This window comes from Lithobates pipiens, unplaced genomic scaffold (genome assembly GCF_037356315.1).
Source record: "Lithobates pipiens isolate NorthernLeopardFrog02 unplaced genomic scaffold, aLitPip1_a1.2 Scaffold_8, whole genome shotgun sequence".
Classification (NCBI taxonomy): domain Eukaryota; kingdom Metazoa; phylum Chordata; class Amphibia; order Anura; family Ranidae; genus Lithobates; species Lithobates pipiens.
Window position 1 is genome coordinate 271,356,808 of NW_027507903.1, and position 16,502 is coordinate 271,373,309.

Genomic DNA, 16,502 nt, shown 5'->3' on the forward strand with positions numbered 1-16,502 from the left:
ACTGAGTCATGGATATCACCTCTAGCTTTTCCACACACTTTTCTCACCAGGTCAGCTGAAAACATACGCCAATGGTCGTCAGGTTTTCCAGCTCAGCTGACTAAGCAGGAGAACCAAAGTCCACATTCCAATTGCCTTTGGGTCCAGAAAACAAGTTTGCCTAAACACCAAACACTTACAGCGATGGTCAGCTCATAAACAGTGAAGAAAAAGAGCTCACATTGAAGGTGTTGCACCTAAACTGTGCTTTGTATTGGCAGATTTGGCTTACGGCTGCCAGAGGGGCAAGGCATGGCAAGAGCTTTGAGTTTGCCAGACTGTGAAAAAGTTAAAGGTAAGCACTGTTTCTGCCCGGTTTCGAACTGGGGACCTTTCGCGTGTGAGGCGAACGTGATAACCACTACACTACAGAAACCCATTCATGCTGTTTTTTTGAGCCTTGCAGACCGAAAGTCTACCCTAAAGTAAGATCGGTGAAAAGAGCTGCTGAAAGTGACATTGACAAAAAGCACTAGTGCGCTCAAATTCTTTCTGCCCGGTTTCGAACCGGGGACCTTTCGCGTGTTAGGCGAACGTGATAACCACTACACTACAGAAACCTATCACGACAGCACTTTTCGGGTTGGTTGCTCGGAGGTTGGGGTCACCGTATTAGCTATTATTTGCTTCTGGTTGGTTGATAACCTGAGTTCAGTTTACCGACCTTGCAAATGATACTCTTTGGTAATGAAGCAAAGAAGGAAGAAAGCCCATCTCGGATGCCTAACTTGATACAAATAACATCCTCAAAACAGCAAGTACTGGCAAGATACACTGAGTCATGGATATCACCTCTAGCTTTTCCACACACTTTTCTCACCAGGTCAGCTGAAAACATACGCCAATGGTCGTCAGGTTTTCCAGCTCAGCTGACTAAGCAGGAGAACCAAAGTCCACATTCCAATTGCCTTTGGGTCCAGAAAACAAGTTTGCCTAAACACCAAACACTTACAGCGATGGTCAGCTCATAAACAGTGAAGAAAAAGAGCTCACATTGAAGGTGTTGCACCTAAACTGTGCTTTGTATTGGCAGATTTGGCTTACGGCTGCCAGAGGGGCAAGGCATGGCAAGAGCTTTGAGTTTGCCAGACTGTGAAAAAGTTAAAGGTAAGCACTGTTTCTGCCCGGTTTCGAACCGGGGACCTTTCGCGTGTGAGGCGAACGTGATAACCACTACACTACAGAAACCTATTCATGCTGTTTTTTTGAGCCTTGCAGACCGAAAGTCTACCCTAAAGTAAGATCGGTGAAAAGAGCTGCTGAAAGCGACATTGACAAAAAGCACTAGCGCGCTCAAATTGTTTCTGCCCGGTTTCGAACCGGGGACCTTTCGCGTGTGAGGCGAACATGATAACCACTACACTACAGAAACCTATCACGACAGCACTTTTCGGATTGGTTGCTCGGAGGTTGGGGTCACCGTATTAGCTATTATTTGCTTCTGGTTGGTTGATAACCTGAGTTCAGTTTACCGTCCTTGCAAATGATACTCTTTGGTAATGAAGCAAAGAAGGAAGAAAGCCCATCTCGGATGCCTAACTTGATACAAATAACATCCTCAAAACAGCCAGTACTGGCAAGATACACTGAGTCATGGATATCACCTCTAGCTTTTCCACACACTTTTCTCACCAGGTCAGCTGAAAACATACGCCAATGGTCGTCAGGTTTTCCAGCTCAGCTGACTAAGCAGGAGAACCAAAGTCCACATTCCAATTGCCTTTGGGTCCAGAAAACAAGTTTGCCTAAACACCAAACACTTACAGCGATGGTCAGCTCATAAACAGTGAAGAAAAAGAGCTCACATTGAAGGTGTTGCACCTAAACTGTGCTTTGTATTGGCAGATTTGGCTTACGGCTGCCAGAGGGGCAAGGCATGGCAAGAGCTTTGAGTTTGCCAGACTGTGAAAAAGTTAAAGGTAAGCACTGTTTCTGCCCGGTTTCGAACCGGGGACCTTTCGCGTGTGAGGCGAACGTGATAACCACTACACTACAGAAACCCATTCATGCTGTTTTTTTGAGCCTTGCAGACCGAAAGTCTACCCTAAAGTAAGATCGGTGAAAAGAGCTGCTGAAAGTGACATTGACAAAAAGCACTAGTGCGCTCAAATTGTTTCTGCCCGGTTTCGAACCGGGGACCTTTCGCGTGTTAGGCGAACGTGATAACCACTACACTACAGAAACCTATCACAACAGCACTTTTCGGGTTGGTTGCTCGGAGGTTGGGGTCACCGTATTAGCTATTATTTGCTTCTGGTTGGTTGATAACCTGAGTTCAGTTTACCGTCCTTGCAAATAATACTCTTTGGTAATGAAGCAAAGAAGGAAGAAAGCCCATCTCGGATGCCTAACTTGATACAAATAACATCCTCAAAACAGCCAGTACTGGCAAGATACACTGAGTCATGGATATCACCTCTAGCTTTTCCACACACTTTTCTCACCAGGTCAGCTGAAAACATACGCCAATGGTCGTCAGGTTTTCCAGCTCAGCTGACTAAGCAGGAGAACCAAAGTCCACATTCCAATTGCCTTTGGGTCCAGAAAACACGTTTGCCTAAACACCAAACACTTACAGCGATGGTCAGCTCATAAACAGTGAAGAAAAAGAGCTCACATTGAAGGTGTTGCACCTAAACTGTGCTTTGTATTGGCAGATTTGGCTTACGGCTGCCAGAGGGGCAAGGCATGGCAAGAGCTTTGAGTTTGCCAGACTGTGAAAAAGTTAAAGGTAAGCACTGTTTCTGCCGGTTTCGAACTGGGGACCTTTCGCGTGTGAGGCGAACGTGATAACCACTACACTACAGAAACCCATTCATGCTGTTTTTTTGAGCCTTGCAGACCGAAAGTCTACCCTAAAGTAAGATCGGTGAAAAGAGCTGCTGAAAGTGACATTGACAAAAAGCACTAGTGCGCTCAAATTGTTTCTGCCCGGTTTCGAACCGGGGACCTTTCGCGTGTTAGGCGAACGTGATAACCACTACACTACAGAAACCTATCACAACAGCACTTTTCGGGTTGGTTGCTCGGAGGTTGGGGTCACCGTATTAGCTATTATTTGCTTCTGGTTGGTTGATAACCTGAGTTCAGTTTACCGTCCTTGCAAATGATACTCTTTGGTAATGAAGCAAAGAAGGAAGAAAGCCCATCTCGGATGCCTAACTTGATACAAATAACATCCTCAAAACAGCAAGTACTGGCAAGATACACTGAGTCATGGATATCACCTCTAGCTTTTCCACACACTTTTCTCACCAGGTCAGCTGAAAACATACGCCAATGGTCGTCAGGTTTTCCAGCTCAGCTGACTAAGCAGGAGAACCAAAGTCCACATTCCAATTGCCTTTGGGTCCAGAAAACAAGTTTGCCTAAACACCAAACACTTACAGCGATGGTCAGCTCATAAACAGTGAAGAAAAAGAGCTCACATTGAAGGTGTTGCACCTAAACTGTGCTTTGTATTGGCAGATTTGGCTTACGGCTGCCAGAGGGGCAAGGCATGGCAAGAGCTTTGAGTTTGCCAGACTGTGAAAAAGTTAAAGGTAAGCACTGTTTCTGCCCAGTTTCGAACCGGGGACCTTTCGCGTGTGAGGCGAACATGATAACCACTATACTACAGAAACCCATTCATGCTGTTTTTTTGAGCCTTGCAGACCGAAAGTCTACCCTAAAGTAAGATCGGTGAAAAGAGCTGCTGAAAGCGACATTGACAAAAAGCACTAGCGCGCTCAAATTGTTTCTGCCCGGTTTCGAACCGGGGACCTTTCGCGTGTTAGGCGAACGTGATAACCACTACACTACAGAAACCTATAATGACAGCACTTTTCGGGTTGGTTGCTCGGAGGTTGGGGTCACCGTATTAGCTATTATTTGCTTCTGGTTGGTTGATAACCTGAGTTCAGTTTACCGTCCTTGCAAATGATACTCTTTGGTAATGAAGCAAAGAAGGAAGAAAGCCCATCTCGGATGCCTAACTTGATACAAATAACATCCTCAAAACAGCCAGTACTGGCAAGATACACTGAGTCATGGATATCACCTCTAGCTTTTCCACACACTTTTCTCACCAGGTCAGCTGAAAACATACGCCAATGGTCGTCAGGTTTTCCAGCTCAGCTGACTAAGCAGGAGAACCAAAGTCCACATTCCAATTGCCTTTGGGTCCAGAAAACAAGTTTGCCTAAACACCAAACACTTACAGCGATGGTCAGCTCATAAACAGTGAAGAAAAAGAGCTCACATTGAAGGTGTTGCACCTAAACTGTGCTTTGTATTGGCAGATTTGGCTTACGGCTGCCAGAGGGGCAAGGCATGGCAAGAGCTTTGAGTTTGCCAGACTGTGAAAAAGTTAAAGGTAAGCACTGTTTCTGCCCGGTTTCGAACCGGGGACCTTTCGCGTGTGAGGCGAACGTGATAACCACTACACTACAGAAACCCATTCATGCTGTTTTTTTGAGCCTTGCAGACCGAAAGTCTACCCTAAAGTAAGATCGGTGAAAAGAGCTGCTGAAAGCGACATTGACAAAAAGCACTAGCGCGCTCAAATTGTTTCTTCCCGGTTTCGAACCGGGGACCTTTCGCGTGTTAGGCGAACGTGATAACCATTACACTACAGAAACCTATCACGACAGCACTTTTCGGGTTGGTTGCTCGGAGGTTGGGGTCACCGTATTAGCTATTATTTGCTTCTGGTTGGTTGATAACCTGAGTTCAGTTTACCGTCCTTGCAAATGATACTCTTTGGTAATGAAGCAAAGAAGGAAGAAAGCCCATCTCGGATGCCTAACTTGATACAAATAACATCCTCAAAACAGCAAGTACTGGCAAGATACACTGAGTCATGGATATCACCTCTAGCTTTTCCACACACTTTTCTCACCAGGTCAGCTGAAAACATACGCCAATGGTCGTCAGGTTTTCCAGCTCAGCTGACTAAGCAGGAGAACCAAAGTCCACATTCCAATTGCCTTTGGGTCCAGAAAACAAGTTTGCCTAAACACCAAACACTTACAGCGATGGTCAGCTCATAAACAGTGAAGAAAAAGAGCTCACATTGAAGGTGTTGCACCTAAACTGTGCTTTGTATTGGCAGATTTGGCTTACGGCTGCCAGAGGGGCAAGGCATGGCAAGAGCTTTGAGTTTGCCAGACTGTGAAAAAGTTAAAGGTAAGCACTGTTTCTGCCCGGTTTCGAACCGGGGACCTTGCGCGTGTGAGGCGAACGTGATAACCACTACACTACAGAAACCCATTCATGCTGTTTTTTTGAGCCTTGCAGACCGAAAGTCTACCCTAAAGTAAGATCGGTGAAAAGAGCTGCTGAAAGCGACATTGACAAAAAGCACTAGCGCGCTCAAATTGTTTCTGCCCGGTTTCGAACCGGGGACCTTTCGCGTGTTAGGCGAACGTGATAACCATTACACTACAGAAACCTATCACGACAGCACTTTTCGGGTTGGTTGCTCGGAGGTTGGGGTCACCGTATTAGCTATTATTTGCTTCTGGTTGGTTGATAACCTGAGTTCAGTTTACCGTCCTTGCAAATGATACTCTTTGGTAATGAAGCAAAGAAGGAAGAAAGCCCATCTCGGATGCCTAACTTGATACAAATAACATCCTCAAAACAGCAAGTACTGGCAAGATACACTGAGTCATGGATATCACCTCTAGCTTTTCCACACACTTTTCTCACCAGGTCAGCTGAAAACATACGCCAATGGTCGTCAGGTTTTCCAGCTCAGCTGACTAAGCAGGAGAACCAAAGTCCACATTCCAATTGCCTTTGGGTCCAGAAAACAAGTTTGCCTAAACACCAAACACTTACAGCGATGGTCAGCTCATAAACAGTGAAGAAAAAGAGCTCACATTGAAGGTGTTGCACCTAAACTGTGCTTTGTATTGGCAGATTTGGCTTACGGCTGCCAGAGGGGCAAGGCATGGCAAGAGCTTTGAGTTTGCCAGACTGTGAAAAAGTTAAAGGTAAGCACTGTTTCTGCCCGGTTTCGAACCGGGGACCTTGCGCGTGTGAGGCGAACGTGATAACCACTACACTACAGAAACCCATTCATGCTGTTTTTTTGAGCCTTGCAGACCGAAAGTCTACCCTAAAGTAAGATCGGTGAAAAGAGCTGCTGAAAGCGACATTGACAAAAAGCACTAGCGCGCTCAAATTGTTTCTGCCCGGTTTCGAACCGGGGACCTTTCGCGTGTTAGGCGAACGTGATAACCACTACACTACAGAAACCTATCACGACAGCACTTTTCGAGTTGGTTGCTCGGAGGTTGGGGTCACCGTATTAGCTATTATTTGCTTCTGGTTGGTTGATAACCTGAGTTCAGTTTACCGTCCTTGCAAATGATACTCTTTGGTAATGAAGCAAAGAAGGAAGAAAGCCCATCTCGGATGCCTAACTTGATACAAATAACATCCTCAAAACAGCCAGTACTGGCAAGATACACTGAGTCATGGATATCACCTCTAGCTTTTCCACACACTTTTCTCACCAGGTCAGCTGAAAACATACGCCAATGGTCGTCAGGTTTTCCAGCTCAGCTGACTAAGCAGGAGAACCAAAGTCCACATTCCAATTGCCTTTGGGTCCAGAAAACAAGTTTGCCTAAACACCAAACACTTACAGCGATGGTCAGCTCATAAACAGTGAAGAAAAAGAGCTCACATTGAAGGTGTTGCACCTAAACTGTGCTTTGTATTGGCAGATTTGGCTTACGGCTGCCAGAGGGGCAAGGCATGGCAAGAGCTTTGAGTTTGCCAGACTGTGAAAAAGTTAAAGGTAAGCACTGTTTCTGCCCGGTTTCGAACCGGGGACCTTTCGTGTGTGAGGCGAACGTGATAACCACTACACTACAGAAACCCATTCATGCTGTTTTTTTGAGCCTTGCAGACCGAAAGTCTACCCTAAAGTATGATCGGTGAAAAGAGCTGCTGAAAGTGACATTGACAAAAAGCACTAGTGCGCTCAAATTGTTTCTGCCCGGTTTCGAACCGGGGACCTTTCGCGTGTTAGGCGAACGTGATAACCACTACACTACAGAAACCTATCACGACAGCACTTTTCGGGTTGGTTGCTCGGAGGTTGGGGTCACCGTATTAGCTATTATTTGCTTCTGGTTGGTTGATAACCTGAGTTCAGTTTACCGTCCTTGCAAATGATACTCTTTGGTAATGAAGCAAAGAAGGAAGAAAGCCCATCTCGGATGCCTAACTTGATACAAATAACATCCTCAAAACAGCAAGTACTGGCAAGATACACTGAGTCATGGATATCACCTCTAGCTTTTCCACACACTTTTCTCCCCAGGTCAGCTGAAAACATACGCCAATGGTCGTCAGGTTTTCCAGCTCAGCTGACTAAGCAGGAGAACCAAAGTCCACATTCCAATTGCCTTTGGGTCCAGAAAACAAGTTTGCCTAAACACCAAACACTTACAGCGATGGTCAGCTCATAAACAGTGAAGAAAAAGAGCTCACATTGAAGGTGTTGCACCTAAACTGTGCTTTGTATTGGCAGATTTGGCTTACGGCTGCCAGAGGGGCAAGGCATGGCAAGAGCTTTGAGTTTGCCAGACTGTGAAAAAGTTAAAGGTAAGCACTGTTTCTGCCCGGTTTCGAACCGGGGACCTTTCGCGTGTGAGGCGAACGTGATAACCACTACACTAAAGAAACCCATTCATGCTGTTTTTTTGAGCCTTGCAGACCGAAAGTCTACCCTAAAGTAAGATCGGTGAAAAGAGCTGCTGAAAGTGACATTGACAAAAAGCACTAGTGCGCTCAAATTGTTTCTGCCCGGTTTCGAACCGGGGACCTTTCGCGTGTTAAGCGAACGTGATAACCACTACACTACAGAAACCTATCACGACAGCACTTTTCGGGTTGGTTGCTCGGAGGTTGGGGTCACCGTATTAGCTATTATTTGCTTCTGGTTGGTTGATAACCTGAGTTCAGTTTACCGTCCTTGCAAATGATACTCTTTGGTAATGAAGCAAAGAAGGAAGAAAGCCCATCTCGGATGCCTAACTTGATACAAATAACATCCTCAAAACAGCAAGTACTGGCAAGATACACTGAGTCATGGATATCACCTCTAGCTTTTCCACACACTTTTCTCACCAGGTCAGCTGAAAACATACGCCAATGGTCGTCAGGTTTTCCAGCTCAGCTGACTAAGCAGGAGAACCAAAGTCCACATTCCAATTGCCTTTGGGTCCAGAAAACAAGTTTGCCTAAACACCAAACACTTACAGCGATGGTCAGCTCATAAACAGTGAAGAAAAAGAGCTCACATTGAAGGTGTTGCACCTAAACTGTGCTTTGTATTGGCAGATTTGGCTTACGGCTGCCAGAGGGGCAAGGCATGGCAAGAGCTTTGAGTTTGCCAGACTGTGAAAAAGTTAAAGGTAAGCACTGTTTCTGCCCGGTTTCGAACCGGGGACCTTTCGCGTGTGAGGCGAACGTGATAACCACTACACTACAGAAACCCATTCATGCTGTTTTTTTGAGCCTTGCAGACCGAAAGTCTACCCTAAAGTAAGATCGGTGAAAAGAGCTGCTGAAAGTGACATTGACAAAAAGCACTAGTGCGCTCAAATTGTTTCTGCCCGGTTTCGAACCGGGGACCTTTCGCGTGTTAGGCGAACGTGATAACCACTACACTACAGAAACCTATCACGACAGCACTTTTCGGGTTGGTTGCTCGGAGGTTGGGGTCACCGTATTAGCTATTATTTGCTTCTGGTTGGTTGATAACCTGAGTTCAGTTTACCGTCCTTGCAAATAATACTCTTTGGTAATGAAGCAAAGAAGGAAGAAAGCCCATCTCGGATGCCTAACTTGATACAAATAACATCCTCAAAACAGCCAGTACTGGCAAGATACACTGAGTCATGGATATCACCTCTAGCTTTTCCACACACTTTTCTCACCAGGTCAGCTGAAAACATACGCCAATGGTCGTCAGGTTTTCCAGCTCAGCTGACTAAGCAGGAGAACCAAAGTCCACATTCCAATTGCCTTTGGGTCCAGAAAACAAGTTTGCCTAAACACCAAACACTTACAGCGATGGTCAGCTCATAAACAGTGAAGTAAAAGAGCTCACATTGAAGGTGTTGCACCTAAACTGTGCTTTGTATTGGCAGATTTGGCTTACGGCTGCCAGAGGGGCAAGGCATGGCAAGAGCTTTGAGTTTGCCAGACTGTGAAAAAGTTAAAGGTAAGCACTGTTTCTGCCCGGTTTCGAACCGGGGACCTTTCGCGTGTGAGGCGAACGTGATAACCACTATACTACAGAAACCCATTCATGCTGTTTTTTTGAGCCTTGCAGACCGAAAGTCTACCCTAAAGTAAGATCGGTGAAAAGAGCTGCTGAAAGTGACATTGACAAAAAGCACTAGTGCGCTCAAATTCTTTCTGCCCGGTTTCGAACCGGGGACCTTTCGCGTGTTAGGCGAACGTGATAACCACTACACTACAGAAACCTATCACGACAGCACTTTTCGGGTTGGTTGCTCGGAGGTTGGGGTCACCGTATTAGCTATTATTTGCTTCTGGTTGGTTGATAACCTGAGTTCAGTTTACCGACCTTGCAAATGATACTCTTTGGTAATGAAGCAAAGAAGGAAGAAAGCCCATCTCGGATGCCTAACTTGATACAAATAACATCCTCAAAACAGCAAGTACTGGCAAGATACACTGAGTCATGGATATCACCTCTAGCTTTTCCACACACTTTTCTCACCAGGTCAGCTGAAAACATACGCCAATGGTCGTCAGGTTTTCCAGCTCAGCTGACTAAGCAGGAGAACCAAAGTCCACATTCCAATTGCCTTTGGGTCCAGAAAACAAGTTTGCCTAAACACCAAACACTTACAGCGATGGTCAGCTCATAAACAGTGAAGAAAAAGAGCTCACATTGAAGGTGTTGCACCTAAACTGTGCTTTGTATTGGCAGATTTGGCTTACGGCTGCCAGAGGGGCAAGGCATGGCAAGAGCTTTGAGTTTGCCAGACTGTGAAAAAGTTAAAGGTAAGCACTGTTTCTGCCCGGTTTCGAACCGGGGACCTTTCGCGTGTGAGGCGAACGTGATAACCACTACACTACAGAAACCTATTCATGCTGTTTTTTTGAGCCTTGCAGACCGAAAGTCTACCCTAAAGTAAGATCGGTGAAAAGAGCTGCTGAAAGCGACATTGACAAAAAGCACTAGCGCGCTCAAATTGTTTCTGCCCGGTTTCGAACCGGGGACCTTTCGCGTGTGAGGCGAACATGATAACCACTACACTACAGAAACCTATCACGACAGCACTTTTCGGATTGGTTGCTCGGAGGTTGGGGTCACCGTATTAGCTATTATTTGCTTCTGGTTGGTTGATAACCTGAGTTCAGTTTACCGTCCTTGCAAATGATACTCTTTGGTAATGAAGCAAAGAAGGAAGAAAGCCCATCTCAGATGCCTAACTTGATACAAATAACATCCTCAAAACAGCCAGTACTGGCAAGATACACTGAGTCATGGATATCACCTCTAGCTTTTCCACACACTTTTCTCACCAGGTCAGCTGAAAACATACGCCAATGGTCGTCAGGTTTTCCAGCTCAGCTGACTAAGCAGGAGAACCAAAGTCCACATTCCAATTGCCTTTGGGTCCAGAAAACAAGTTTGCCTAAACACCAAACACTTACAGCGATGGTCAGCTCATAAACAGTGAAGAAAAAGAGCTCACATTGAAGGTGTTGCACCTAAACTGTGCTTTGTATTGGCAGATTTGGCTTACGGCTGCCAGAGGGGCAAGGCATGGCAAGAGCTTTGAGTTTGCCAGACTGTGAAAAAGTTAAAGGTAAGCACTGTTTCTGCCCGGTTTCGAACCGGGGACCTTTCGCGTGTGAGGCGAACGTGATAACCACTACACTACAGAAACCCATTCATGCTGTTTTTTTGAGCCTTGCAGACCGAAAGTCTACCCTAAAGTAAGATCGGTGAAAAGAGCTGCTGAAAGTGACATTGACAAAAAGCACTAGTGCGCTCAAATTGTTTCTGCCCGGTTTCGAACCGGGGACCTTTCGCGTGTTAGGCGAACGTGATAACCACTACACTACAGAAACCTATCACGACAGCACTTTTCGGGTTGGTTGCTCGGAGGTTGGGGTCACCGTATTAGCTATTATTTGCTTCTGGTTGGTTGATAACCTGAGTTCAGTTTACCGTCCTTGCAAATAATACTCTTTGGTAATGAAGCAAAGAAGGAAGAAAGCCCATCTCGGATGCCTAACTTGATACAAATAACATCCTCAAAACAGCCAGTACTGGCAAGATACACTGAGTCATGGATATCACCTCTAGCTTTTCCACACACTTTTCTCACCAGGTCAGCTGAAAACATACGCCAATGGTCGTCAGGTTTTCCAGCTCAGCTGACTAAGCAGGAGAACCAAAGTCCACATTCCAATTGCCTTTGGGTCCAGAAAACAAGTTTGCCTAAACACCAAACACTTACAGCGATGGTCAGCTCATAAACAGTGAAGAAAAAGAGCTCACATTGAAGGTGTTGCACCTAAACTGTGCTTTGTATTGGCAGATTTGGCTTACGGCTGCCAGAGGGGCAAGGCATGGCAAGAGCTTTGAGTTTGCCAGACTGTGAAAAAGTTAAAGGTAAGCACTGTTTCTGCCGGTTTCGAACTGGGGACCTTTCGCGTGTGAGGCGAACGTGATAACCACTACACTACAGAAACCCATTCATGCTGTTTTTTTGAGCCTTGCAGACCGAAAGTCTACCCTAAAGTAAGATCGGTGAAAAGAGCTGCTGAAAGTGACATTGACAAAAAGCACTAGTGCGCTCAAATTGTTTCTGCCCGGTTTCGAACCGGGGACCTTTCGCGTGTTAGGCGAACGTGATAACCACTACACTACAGAAACCTATCACGACAGCACTTTTCGGGTTGGTTGCTCGGAGGTTGGGGTCACCGTATTAGCTATTATTTGCTTCTGGTTGGTTGATAACCTGAGTTCAGTTTACCGTCCTTGCAAATGATACTCTTTGGTAATGAAGCAAAGAAGGAAGAAAGCCCATCTCGGATGCCTAACTTGATACAAATAACATCCTCAAAACAGCAAGTACTGGCAAGATACACTGAGTCATGGATATCACCTCTAGCTTTTCCACACACTTTTCTCACCAGGTCAGCTGAAAACATACGCCAATGGTCGTCAGGTTTTCCAGCTCAGCTGACTAAGCAGGAGAACCAAAGTCCACATTCCAATTGCCTTTGGGTCCAGAAAACAAGTTTGCCTAAACACCAAACACTTACAGCGATGGTCAGCTCATAAACAGTGAAGAAAAAGAGCTCACATTGAAGGTGTTGCACCTAAACTGTGCTTTGTATTGGCAGATTTGGCTTACGGCTGCCAGAGGGGCAAGGCATGGCAAGAGCTTTGAGTTTGCCAGACTGTGAAAAAGTTAAAGGTAAGCACTGTTTCTGCCTGGTTTTGAAACGGGGACCTTTCGCATGTGAGGCGAACGTGATAACCACTACACTACAGAAACCCATTCATGCTGTTTTTTTGAGCCTTGCAGACCGAAAGTCTACCCTAAAGTAAGATCGGTGAAAAGAGCTGCTGAAAGCGACATTGACAAAAAGCACTAGCGCGCTCAAATTGTTTCTGCCCGGTTTCGAACCGGGGACCTTTCGCGTGTGAGGCGAACGTGATAACCACTACACTACAGAAACCAATTCATGCTGTTTTTTTGAGCCTTGCAGACCGAAAGTCTACCCTAAAGTAAGATCGGTGAAAAGAGCTGCTGAAAGTGACATTGACAAAAAGCACTAGTGCGCTCAAATTGTTTCTGCCCGGTTTCGAACCGGGGACCTTTCGCGTGTGAGGCGAACGTGATAACCACTACACTACAGAAACCCATTCATGCTGTTTTTTTGAGCCTTGCAGACCGAAAGTCTACCCTAAAGTAAGATCGGTGAAAAGAGCTGCTGAAAGTGACATTGACAAAAAGCACTAGTGCGCTCAAATTGTTTCTGCCCGGTTTCGAACCGGGGACCTTTCGCGTGTTAGGCGAACGTGATAACCACTACACTACAGAAACCTATCACGACAGCACTTTTCGGGTTGGTTGCTCGGAGGTTGGGGTCACCGTATTAGCTATTATTTGCTTCTGGTTGGTTGATAACCTGAGTTCAGTTTACCGTCCTTGCAAATAATACTCTTTGGTAATGAAGCAAAGAAGGAAGAAAGCCCATCTCGGATGCCTAACTTGATACAAATAACATCCTCAAAACAGCCAGTACTGGCAAGATACACTGAGTCATGGATATCACCTCTAGCTTTTCCACACACTTTTCTCACCAGGTCAGCTGAAAACATACGCCAATGGTCGTCAGGTTTTCCAGCTCAGCTGACTAAGCAGGAGAACCAAAGTCCACATTCCAATTGCCTTTGGGTCCAGAAAACAAGTTTGCCTAAACACCAAACACTTACAGCGATGGTCAGCTCATAAACAGTGAAGAAAAAGAGCTCACATTGAAGGTGTTGCACCTAAACTGTGCTTTGTATTGGCAGATTTGGCTTACGACTGCCAGAGGGGCAAGGCATGGCAAGAGCTTTGAGTTTGCCAGACTGTGAAAAAGTTAAAGGTAAGCACTGTTTCTGCCTGGTTTTGAAACGGGGACCTTTCGCATGTGAGGCGAACGTGATAACCACTACACTACAGAAACCCATTCATGCTGTTTTTTTGAGCCTTGCAAACCGAAAGTCTACCCTAAAGTAAGATCGGTGAAAAGAGCTGCTGAAAGCGACATTGACAAAAAGCACTAGCGCGCTCAAATTGTTTCTGCCCGGTTTCGAACCGGGGACCTTTCGCGTGTTAGGCGAACGTGATAACCACTACACTACAGAAACCTATCACGACAGCATTTTTCGGGTTGGTTGCTCGGAGGTTGGGGTCACCGTATTAGCTATTATTTGCTTCTGGTTGGTTGATAACCTGAGTTCAGTTTACCGTCCTTGCAAATGATACTCTTTGGTAATGAAGCAAAGAAGGAAGAAAGCCCATCTCGGATGCCTAACTTGATACAAATAACATCCTCAAAACAGCCAGTACTGGCAAGATACACTGAGTCATGGATATCACCTCTAGCTTTTCCACACACTTTTCTCACCAGGTCAGCTGAAAACATACGCCAATGGTCGTCAGGTTTTGCAGCTCAGCTGACTAAGCAGGAGAACCAAAGTCCACATTCCAATTGCCTTTGGGTCCAGAAAACAAGTTTGCCTAAACACCAAACACTTACAGCGATGGTCAGCTCATAAACAGTGAAGAAAAAGAGCTCACATTGAAGGTGTTGCACCTAAACTGTGCTTTGTATTGGCAGATTTGGCTTACGGCTGCCAGAGGGGCAAGGCATGGCAAGAGCTTTGAGTTTGCCAGACTGTGAAAAAGTTAAAGGTAAGCACTGTTTCTGCCCGGTTTCGAACCGGGGACCTTTCGCGTGTGAGGCGAACGTGATAACCACTACACTACAGAAACCCATTCATGCTGCTTTTTTGAGACTTGCAGACCGAAAGTCTACCCTAAAGTAAGATCGGTGAAAAGAGCTGCTGAAAGCGACATTGACAAAAAGCACTAGCGCGCTCAAATTGTTTCTGCCCGGTTTCGAACCGGGGACCTTTCGCGTGTGAGGCGAACGTGATAACCACTACACTACAGAAACCCATTCATGCTGTTTTTTTGAGCCTTGCAAACCGAAAGTCTACCCTAAAGTAAGATCGGTGAAAAGAGCTGCTGAAAGTGACATTGACAAAAAGCACTAGTGCGCTCAAATTGATTCTGCCCGGTTTCGAACCGGGGACCTTTCGCGTGTTAGGCGAACGTGATAACCACTACACTACAGAAACTTATCACGACAGCACTTTTCGGGTTGGTTGCTCGGAGGTTGGGGTCACCGTATTAGCTATTATTTGCTTCTGGTTGGTTGATAACCTGAGTTCAGTTTACCGTCCTTGCAAATGATACTCTTTGGTAATGAAGCAAAGAAGGAAGAAAGCCCATCTCGGATGCCTAACTTGATACAAATAACATCCTCAAAACAGCCAGTACTGGCAAGATACACTGAGTCATGGATATCACCTCTAGCTTTTCCACACACTTTTCTCACCAGGTCAGCTGAAAACATACGCCAATGGTCGTCAGGTTTTCCAGCTCAGCTGACTAAGCAGGAGAACCAAAGTCCACATTCCAATTGCCTTTGGGTCCAGAAAACAAGTTTGCCTAAACACCAAACACTTACAGCGATGGTCAGCTCATAAACAGTGAAGAAAAAGAGCTCACATTGAAGGTGTTGCACCTAAACTGTGCTTTGTATTGGCAGATTTGGCTTACGGCTGCCAGAGGGGCAAGGCATGGCAAGAGCTTTGAGTTTGCCAGACTGTGAAAAAGTTAAAGGTAAGCACTGTTTCTGCCCGGTTTCAAACCGGGGACCTTTCGCGTGTGAGGCGAACGTGATAACCACTACACTACAGAAACCCATTCATGCTGTTTTTTTGAGCCTTGCAGACCGAAAGTCTACCCTAAAGTAAGATCGGTGAAAAGAGCTGCTGAAAGCGACATTGACAAAAAGCACTAGCGCGCTCAAATTGTTTCTGCCCGGTTTCGAACCGGGGACCTTTCGCGTGTTAGGCGAACGTGATAACCACTACACTACAGAAACCTATCATGACAGCACTTTTCGGGTTGGTTGCTCGGAGGTTGGGGTCACCGTATTAGCTATTATTTGCTTCTGGTTGGTTGATAACCTGAGTTCAGTTTACCGTCCTTGCAAATGATACTCTTTGGTAATGAAGCAAAGAAGGAAGAAAGCCCATCTCGGATGCCTAACTTGATACAAATAACATCCTCAAAACAGCCAGTACTGGCAAGATACACTGAGTCATGGATATCACCTCTAGCTTTTCCACACACTTTTCTCACCAGGTCAGCTGAAAACATACGCCAATGGTCGTCAGGTTTTCCAGCTCAGCTGACTAAGCAGGAGAACCAAAGTCCACATTCCAATTGCCTTTGGGTCCAGAAAACAAGTTTGCCTAAACACCAAACACTTACAGCGATGGTCAGCTCATAAACAGTGAAGAAAAAGAGCTCACATTGAAGGTGTTGCACCTAAACTGTGCTTTGTATTGGCAGATTTGGCTTACGGCTGCCAGAGGGGCAAGGCATGGCAAGAGCTTTGAGTTTGCCAGACTGTGAAAAAGTTAAAGGTAAGCACTGTTTCTGCCCGGTTTCGAACCGGGGACCTTTCGCGTGTGAGGCGAACGTGATAACCACTACACTACAGAAACCCATTCATGCTGTTTTTTTGAGCCTTGCAGACCGAAAGTCTACCCTAAAGTAAGATCGGTGAAAAGAGCTGCTGAAAGCGACATTGACAAAAAGCACTAGCGCGCTCAA

At 45.8% G+C, this 16,502-nt stretch overlaps 22 non-coding genes across 22 annotated transcripts; all 22 read right to left on the minus strand.

Moving 5' to 3' along the window:
* Nucleotides 1–1,154: 1,154 nt before the first annotated feature.
* Nucleotides 1,155–1,227, minus strand: TRNAV-CAC (transfer RNA valine (anticodon CAC)). The gene has a single exon. It is a non-coding gene; the product is annotated as a tRNA-Val (tRNA).
* Nucleotides 1,228–1,966: 739 nt separating this feature from the next.
* On the minus strand, nt 1,967–2,039 carry TRNAV-CAC (transfer RNA valine (anticodon CAC)). Its single transcript has one exon. It is a non-coding gene; the product is annotated as a tRNA-Val (tRNA).
* A 111-nt stretch (nt 2,040–2,150) lies between these two features.
* On the minus strand, nt 2,151–2,223 carry TRNAV-AAC (transfer RNA valine (anticodon AAC)). Its single transcript has one exon. It is a non-coding gene; the product is annotated as a tRNA-Val (tRNA).
* Nucleotides 2,224–2,961: 738 nt separating this feature from the next.
* TRNAV-AAC (transfer RNA valine (anticodon AAC)) lies at nt 2,962–3,034 on the minus strand. Its single transcript has one exon. It is a non-coding gene; the product is annotated as a tRNA-Val (tRNA).
* A 739-nt stretch (nt 3,035–3,773) lies between these two features.
* TRNAV-AAC (transfer RNA valine (anticodon AAC)) lies at nt 3,774–3,846 on the minus strand. Its single transcript has one exon. It is a non-coding gene; the product is annotated as a tRNA-Val (tRNA).
* A 555-nt stretch (nt 3,847–4,401) lies between these two features.
* On the minus strand, nt 4,402–4,474 carry TRNAV-CAC (transfer RNA valine (anticodon CAC)). Its single transcript has one exon. It is a non-coding gene; the product is annotated as a tRNA-Val (tRNA).
* A 1,735-nt stretch (nt 4,475–6,209) lies between these two features.
* On the minus strand, nt 6,210–6,282 carry TRNAV-AAC (transfer RNA valine (anticodon AAC)). Its single transcript has one exon. It is a non-coding gene; the product is annotated as a tRNA-Val (tRNA).
* Nucleotides 6,283–7,021: 739 nt separating this feature from the next.
* Nucleotides 7,022–7,094, minus strand: TRNAV-AAC (transfer RNA valine (anticodon AAC)). The gene has a single exon. It is a non-coding gene; the product is annotated as a tRNA-Val (tRNA).
* A 1,367-nt stretch (nt 7,095–8,461) lies between these two features.
* Nucleotides 8,462–8,534, minus strand: TRNAV-CAC (transfer RNA valine (anticodon CAC)). Its single transcript has one exon. It is a non-coding gene; the product is annotated as a tRNA-Val (tRNA).
* A 111-nt stretch (nt 8,535–8,645) lies between these two features.
* TRNAV-AAC (transfer RNA valine (anticodon AAC)) lies at nt 8,646–8,718 on the minus strand. Its single transcript has one exon. It is a non-coding gene; the product is annotated as a tRNA-Val (tRNA).
* A 1,367-nt stretch (nt 8,719–10,085) lies between these two features.
* On the minus strand, nt 10,086–10,158 carry TRNAV-CAC (transfer RNA valine (anticodon CAC)). Its single transcript has one exon. It is a non-coding gene; the product is annotated as a tRNA-Val (tRNA).
* A 739-nt stretch (nt 10,159–10,897) lies between these two features.
* On the minus strand, nt 10,898–10,970 carry TRNAV-CAC (transfer RNA valine (anticodon CAC)). The gene has a single exon. It is a non-coding gene; the product is annotated as a tRNA-Val (tRNA).
* A 111-nt stretch (nt 10,971–11,081) lies between these two features.
* On the minus strand, nt 11,082–11,154 carry TRNAV-AAC (transfer RNA valine (anticodon AAC)). Its single transcript has one exon. It is a non-coding gene; the product is annotated as a tRNA-Val (tRNA).
* A 738-nt stretch (nt 11,155–11,892) lies between these two features.
* Nucleotides 11,893–11,965, minus strand: TRNAV-AAC (transfer RNA valine (anticodon AAC)). Its single transcript has one exon. It is a non-coding gene; the product is annotated as a tRNA-Val (tRNA).
* Nucleotides 11,966–12,704: 739 nt separating this feature from the next.
* On the minus strand, nt 12,705–12,777 carry TRNAV-CAC (transfer RNA valine (anticodon CAC)). Its single transcript has one exon. It is a non-coding gene; the product is annotated as a tRNA-Val (tRNA).
* A 111-nt stretch (nt 12,778–12,888) lies between these two features.
* On the minus strand, nt 12,889–12,961 carry TRNAV-CAC (transfer RNA valine (anticodon CAC)). The gene has a single exon. It is a non-coding gene; the product is annotated as a tRNA-Val (tRNA).
* A 111-nt stretch (nt 12,962–13,072) lies between these two features.
* On the minus strand, nt 13,073–13,145 carry TRNAV-AAC (transfer RNA valine (anticodon AAC)). The gene has a single exon. It is a non-coding gene; the product is annotated as a tRNA-Val (tRNA).
* A 739-nt stretch (nt 13,146–13,884) lies between these two features.
* TRNAV-AAC (transfer RNA valine (anticodon AAC)) lies at nt 13,885–13,957 on the minus strand. The gene has a single exon. It is a non-coding gene; the product is annotated as a tRNA-Val (tRNA).
* Nucleotides 13,958–14,512: 555 nt separating this feature from the next.
* TRNAV-CAC (transfer RNA valine (anticodon CAC)) lies at nt 14,513–14,585 on the minus strand. Its single transcript has one exon. It is a non-coding gene; the product is annotated as a tRNA-Val (tRNA).
* Nucleotides 14,586–14,696: 111 nt separating this feature from the next.
* TRNAV-CAC (transfer RNA valine (anticodon CAC)) lies at nt 14,697–14,769 on the minus strand. The gene has a single exon. It is a non-coding gene; the product is annotated as a tRNA-Val (tRNA).
* Nucleotides 14,770–15,692: 923 nt separating this feature from the next.
* On the minus strand, nt 15,693–15,765 carry TRNAV-AAC (transfer RNA valine (anticodon AAC)). Its single transcript has one exon. It is a non-coding gene; the product is annotated as a tRNA-Val (tRNA).
* A 555-nt stretch (nt 15,766–16,320) lies between these two features.
* Nucleotides 16,321–16,393, minus strand: TRNAV-CAC (transfer RNA valine (anticodon CAC)). The gene has a single exon. It is a non-coding gene; the product is annotated as a tRNA-Val (tRNA).
* Between the last annotated feature and the right edge of the window lie 109 nt (nt 16,394–16,502).